This window comes from Corvus kubaryi, unplaced genomic scaffold (genome assembly GCF_017639235.1).
Source record: "Corvus kubaryi isolate FWS band 111438036 unplaced genomic scaffold, C.kubaryi_AGA036_p1.0 65438, whole genome shotgun sequence".
NCBI lineage: Eukaryota > Metazoa > Chordata > Aves > Passeriformes > Corvidae > Corvus > Corvus kubaryi.
In genome coordinates, this window is record NW_024582002.1 from 47,514 (window position 1) to 54,417 (window position 6,904).

At 45.7% G+C, this 6,904-nt stretch overlaps 1 protein-coding gene across 1 annotated transcript in view; it reads right to left on the reverse strand.

The window, feature by feature from the left end:
- Positions 1-5,689, reverse strand: part of LOC121673441 (high affinity cationic amino acid transporter 1-like) — a 47,584-nt gene extending 41,895 nt beyond the window's left edge. The window contains exon 1 of the mRNA XM_042046733.1: positions 5,605-5,689. The gene's annotated coding sequence lies outside the window, so the exon portion shown is untranslated. The remainder of the gene's footprint in view (positions 1-5,604) is intronic.
- Between the last annotated feature and the right edge of the window lie 1,215 nt (positions 5,690-6,904).

Sequence of the window (6,904 nt, forward strand, 5' to 3'; positions counted from 1 at the left end):
ACAGCCTCCCTGGGCAACCTCTTCCAGTGTCTTGCCACCCTCACAGTAAAAAACTTCTTCCTATTATCTAACCTAAACTTCCCCCCTTTTCAATTTTTACCCATTACTTCTTCTTCTATCACTACAGTTCCTGACAAAGAGTCCCCTTCCAGCTCCCCTGTAGGCCCCCCTAAGATACTGGAAGGCTGCCGTGAGGTCTCCACACAACCTTTTCTCCAGACTGAACAGCCCCTGATAAGGACAGTAGAACAGCATTTCACTCCCTTGATAAGGGACAACATTTGACTTCTTACCAGGGACAGTAGAACAGAACAGCACAGCCTTGGAGAAATAAATAAAGGATGTAACTTAGGCAAACAGAAGTCATGCAAAACGCAAGCAGGATGCCAGCTCAGCTCTGCAAGGCTGAAAAGTAGAAGTTAAGCAAAACAATGACACTGCACTTAATCAAAATCGGGAGTTAAAGATCAGTCCCCTGAACAGGACACTGGATGTTGAAGACAAACCCCAAAGAACCATGGAAGGACTTTGATAAGGGGTGTGACTATGTTAAATGAAGTCCAGGAAGGGGGGATAGCTAATGAATAAGTAATCAGTGTTTATGATAAAAACTGTACACCTGACACTTGGGGCATTGATTAGAGGAAATATCCTCCAAGTGACCAGCATGCTATAATAAAGAATGCCTGCTATCTAGTACTCAGAACCGTGCTAGAAAGTTTCTAGCCATCTGATTTCAGTATCACCCCAACTCTCTCCATCTGTCTTCACAGGAGAGGTGTCCCAGTCCTCTAACCAACTTTGTGGGCATCCTTTGGACTTGCTCCAACAGTTCCATGTCCTTTTTATGCTGGGGACACCAGAACTCCAGGCGGGGTCTGACAAGAGCAGAGTAGAGGGGGAGGATCACCCTCAGCCTGCTGGCCATGCTGCTTTTGGTGCAGCCCAGGATCCAATGATGGTGGACACTGGTGGACTTGAATTAGGCTTTTGACATAACTTCCCATGAAGCACAATACTCCCAATCAGGAAAATACACTGTTGATGAAACTGTCATGGCTCTCCCCAAAACTGGGGCAAACAGCCCAAAAGAGCTGTGGATGTTGGAAGGAGAACAGCATGGGGTCTGTGCCAGGCTTGGCAAGATCCCATTTCCACTACCATTCCTAAGAGACCATTATGGGGAAATTGTCCAGTGCACTGCAGGATGAGAAAGCATCTGAACATGAATCTTGAAGAAACTCCAAAAATAAAGTGGAATTCTAGAAAGGAGGAGAGTGATAGTTAAGGAAAGAAACCAAATAAGCAGTGAAGAACATTTGGCTGAGCAACAATTCAAATTGCATCGGAGGAGGTTTAGATTGGATATTAAAAAAAACTTCTTCACAAAAGGGTTGTGAAGCATTGGAACAGGCAGCCCAGGGAAGCGGGGGAGTCACTATCCCTGAAGATATTTAAAAGATGTGTAGGGACACTGAGGGACATGGCTTAGTGGTAGACTTGGCAGCACTGGGTTGATGGTTGGGCTTTATGATCTGAGAGGTCTTTTGCAACCTAAATGACTCTGATTAGAAAGAGATCAGGAAATCACAGTGGATCCCAAAAGTCATGTGAAACTGCTGCATGGGACTATATGGTACTAATGAAATAAAAAATACTACCAAAAAGAACAGTATCTTTCTAGTAGAGCACCTTACTTGAAACATATGTAGGATGTAGAAAGTAATTATGAACCAATAGTGCTGAAATTGGAGTACTGTGCTTATTTTGACATTTAACCATAAAGAAATCCATCCACTTGGTGGAATCCTGAAAAAAATAAGTAGGAACCCCATTCATTAAAGAAAAAAGTAAGGAATTGTTTTTCTTTTCCAGAACAAAAGTAGAGCAATAGAACAATCCTTCAGTGATTAAGAGGCAAAAGTATAAACAGTAAGGAAAGAAACTGTTGAATGCCAATTACAGCTGCACCATGCCCATTAACAGTTACCCATTGGAGAGACTGGAGGACATTTTGGGGGTAAGCATTCACAAAAACCCCTAAAACAATGTTTTACTGCTGTGTTTCTTCATCAGCTTCTCCATGTGAAAACAACAGCTATACCTGTCATGTTGCCATCTGCTTCTGCCTGTCACTGCTATAGAGCCCTGGTTCAACTCCTGTGTTATTAATAGATGTAGATGCATAAATAAGGGGAGTTGTGGTCTGAGATAAAGGCTCCTAAAATTGCTCTGGAAAAAAAGCCCCTCTTTTATGCCAAGCTGAAGTACCCAAGAACACCAAGTACCAATTAATAGGAAAAAAACCCCAACCAAACATTTCTGAAATTTCTCCTTTTTTTGCTAGAATTAAACTCCGTATTCAAAAATCATTTGCTGCACCTTAATCCTTCCTTGCTCTTTAATTAAGCAGCTGGTCAGCCTGTCCTAGTTAATTTTAATCTGTGGAACCCAGGAGTAGCATTATTCTCTTCTATCCTGGGCCTCATTTTGTTTCTTTTGACCCTGCTATTTGTTGGCTTTCTTTTTCTTGCACTGGAGAAGACAATGAACAATTCATACCTACTTCCATGTCTGTGTTTTGCAGGCTTTTATACATCTTTATGAAATATATATTTAACCAGATCTTCGTTTCTAGTCTGGGAGGATCCAGTCAACTTAGTCATCCTTTTCATGGAAGTTATTTTATGCTTTTGGTCATGATCAGTGCCCTCACTGGACCTTTTGCCATCTCATTCTAAGTAAGATACCTGAAGTGAACTAGCTGGTTCATAATCTAGAAAGACCTGATCACATCCCAGCTGTCTACTGGGAATGGTCCCTGGGGCATACTATCATCCCAAACATGCCTGTGTGTTGTTCTAAGATAGTGTTTAGTTGTTACAGGCAAAAACTGTGCCAGGGTGGCACCAACATTGTGGTGCTGACTCCTTCTATACTTGTAATTTAAACAAGGTGAAGGAACACTCATGGAACTTAATCACGCTTTTGCTAAATTTTTTTGAAAGGCCTTTGGCACAGTTTTCATCCATACCAACAAACAGTATCCCAAATAATCCTTAGACACAAGAGCTGTTAGGACAAGCCTGTGGCCATTCCCTGTTTTCAAAAAAGCACCATATTTTGGAGGGTAAGAGAATTTAATAGTGTGGGTACTAACCATTCTGTTCCATAATAATTTTCTGTCTTCAGCAAGCTTAGTAGACTAACAAAAAAGCAGTCAATACAGCTGTTTGTGGAACAGTGCTTAGGGACACACCTTATGTTTAACTACCAAGCACAGATGTGGGCTGGATGTGTGAAACTAAGTGTGAGATGAATACTGCCTTGTCTACCACAAGACCATGACAGATAAGGCAGTGAGGAGGCCAGAGCTGCTTTGACTAAGCAGTTCGACATTTCCTGCAAAATTTATCAAGCCAAATGTGAAGATGTAACAAAATGTGTAAATGGGGAAATGCAGTAGCTCTCTACCAGTTTAACGAAAAAACAGTTAACTAGTGGTTAATGACCTCTAACAGTACATGACTGAGGTCACCCCCAAGATGTCCCAACAACATCTGAGTCATTTGTATCATCCCAGTCTCAGAGGCTGGACTTGTGTAACTAAAGAAGATGGGACTTGTTCTCTGTCTCTGAGGACAGGTTGCACAACACAGCTTACATCCATACAGCAAAACCTTCTTTTCCAAAACAACTCCATAGCAGGGTGGCCACCTCCAAACTGCTCACTGGGAAGAATAATCTGATGCTGTCCCATGAACTGTGTGCACGCATTTCCTGGGAGAGGGCTGTCTTGCCTAGACCATACCTGTAGCAGGAACTGTTTAACACCATGGGCAGTTGAGGACTGGTACACCATCCTAACCCCTCACCATCCTCTATTTGCTGATACAGGTGTAGCCTGTATCAGCAAATAGAGTAGCTCCAGAGAGGCTGGAGCTTTGTTGTAAACCTAGAACCAGACAAGACAGTTTTGGACAGGTGGCTTTGGCATTTCCTTATGAGCAGCTCAGACACCACACCGAGTTGTTGTAGATTTTAGCCCCCAGAACGTGACTTTCTCTCACTTACTAGGCAAAAGAATAAGACATCTTCCTCAGCATTGTACATTTTGTTCCCAGAGCTAAATTAACTTCCTGGCATCACAAGCCTGTGAACCCCCCTAGGTCTGGCCCTTGATGATTCAAAGTATGGTCCAAATACTGTGTTTGATCTCAGCCTCCTACTCTGTACACAGCAGCCCCACTTCCTCCTTTTTAAATTTTGTTTCTATTTATACAGTTAACAAACCTTTCCGCATTCATCTTCACAGATCTTTGCAAGGTCTAACTCAGCTTGACTTTTGGCATTTGGTGCTGTATTCCTACAGTTTTTGACCTTCAAAACATAGCTACATAGACTGACTGACCTCTTTATCTGTTCCCACAGACTGTTTACACCTAGCATCCTTCCTTGGACAGTCATTCATCCAGGTAACTCAGGAAAATGTCCTTGTTCATTTTCCCTTTGTTTGGCATTCTAGAAAGATTTTTCTACCTCTGATGTAAAATCTCATACACCCTCATATGCAATCCCAGAGCTTGTCAAATTTATTAACTCCAGTCACTACTTTTCTTAAATTTCTTGATGTTTTCTCTGTGGAAAAATAAACAAACAAACAAAACCCAGAAAGATCTTTTTTAACCTTTTCCCCATTCTGTTGAAATGCTACCAACACTCTGATCCAATTTTTCTTACAGTAACTAGTTCTTCTACGGCATGTTCACTACCAAAACTAAATCCCAAATACAGCCCCCTTTGCTTGTAGAGATACACAACTGTAATACCACATCCATTTATGCTTGAGTTTGCAACTCTGACTCACACTGAGCTGCTGCCCACCATGAACCCCAGATCCCTCTCTGCAGGGCTGCTCTCCAGCCACTCCTCTCCCAGTTTATACTTGTGCCTGGCATTACTTCATCCTGGGTGCAAAATCCGGCATTTGGACTTGTTAAATGTCATGCTATAAATCATAGCCCAATGTTCCAACCCATGTAGATCCCTCTGCAAAGCCCCCCATCCCTCAAGAAAGCCAAAAGCACCTCCCAGTTTGGTATCACCAGCAACCACAGTAATGGTGCACTGAACTCCTGCATCCAGATCATTGGTAAGTACAGGAACAGGACTGGCCCTAGAACTGATCCCTGAGGAGCACCGGTGGGGACTGGTCACCAGCTGGGTGTAGCCCCATTCACTACAGCCCTTTGAGCTCTGCCCTTCGAGCTCTGCCCTTCAGCCAGTCCTTCACCCAGTGCACCATGACGGTTTTATGTGCCATGTTCTTCCATACTCAGATCTTGTTTCTGTGGTCCTCTTACATTGCTCACATACACCCTTTGCACCCTCTTCACAGAATGGGTCAGGTTGGAAAGGACCACAGTAGGCCATTTGGTCCAACCTCGCTGCTCAAGCAGGGTCATCCTAGAGCACATGGCACAGGACTGCAACCAGATAGTGCTTGAATATTCTCCAGTGAGAACATCTTTTCTGCTGCTTCTCTTTTTTTCCCAGCTCAGTCGTTGCAGTAATAGAGAGCTTTTGTTATTTCTGCCTTCCTACCTGAATTAGAGACAGTCTCTTCTATAGCAGGACCAAACTGTGATGGTAGGGCTCCATGTGTATGCTCTGTACGGCAGGAACTAGTGGCCTTGCATCATTTCCAGTCTCTCTTGATAGCCAAATTCTTAACTCTCGCTCTGCCACTGGTCCAGTTGATGGTTTCTGGGCACTTGAGCAAGGTCCGGGGAAAAAAACCAGGCAAGCCACACCGCAAGCGAGCAGGCTGTGCCTGTGATCACCACTGCTAAGTGCAGCGTACATGATTAGACTGGACCATGCTGTGTTCAAAGGCGTGTTCACACCTTGAATCCCCAGGAACCGGTGAGGCAGGAACAGCCTCCCGCACGGGGATCAGCCCGGAGCCCAGCCCGAAGCCCATCCCGGGCCCATCCCGGGCCCGCGGCAGAGGCGGCGGCGGCGGCCCCGGGCCAGGCGCCGTCCTGCGGCGCCCCCGTGCGGGCGGCCGGGGCCTTGCCTCCCGTCCCGCGCTGCCGCCGCCGCCTCTCCCGTTCCCTTCCCGCGGCGGGATCGGCGGGATCGGCGGGAGCCGCCTCCAGCCCCCGCCCAGACCCCGGGGCTCAAGCCTCAGCTAACAGTCGGTGTGGCTGGGGCTTCACCCTGTCACCCGCCGGGCCAGACCCCAGGTGTGCGCACCCCTGAGGTCCCCAGGGTTTATGGGGGGCTCCTGTCACAGCAGTTACTGCCGGCTTTAAGGACCGACCTTTGCTCCCCTGGCTTGACCTCCCACCACCGAACCTTCCTCTTTCCAAGAACACACAAAGACATTTGGGCACCTAAATCCCCCGATTTCAGTAGGATGTTGGTACCTAAACATATGTGTAGGTCTTAATTTCTTTCACATTCCCCAGGCAATGTGGAATTTTTCACTGAGCTAATGGGGAAACTCCCCAAGAAACCCCCTACAAACTCTCCTTTATTGACATAAAAATAAAGTAAAGTGAAAACCCCAACCGCGTAGCTGTGGAGCACCTGTGTTCCTTAGAGGTGGTGGTTGTGTTTCTCCACCAGAGATTATGTTGCACCCACGACACAAAGCAATAAACATCTAAGTGGAAAACCATTCCCACTCAAAGACTGTGCTCTAGTGATGCTGGGGGCAGTTTGGCTGGCTTAAGTAAGATGGATGCAGTTTGCAAAGTGCTGGTGGGGCTAATGCAGTCTCCCAAGTCTTGGCCAGGTGAGACACTGAGCAGGGTGACTGCTGAGCCCTCCTGACACCTCCACTGTGAACAACACAGTGGGGCACTGGCTCAAATCAAATTATTCCAAGGATGGTTCT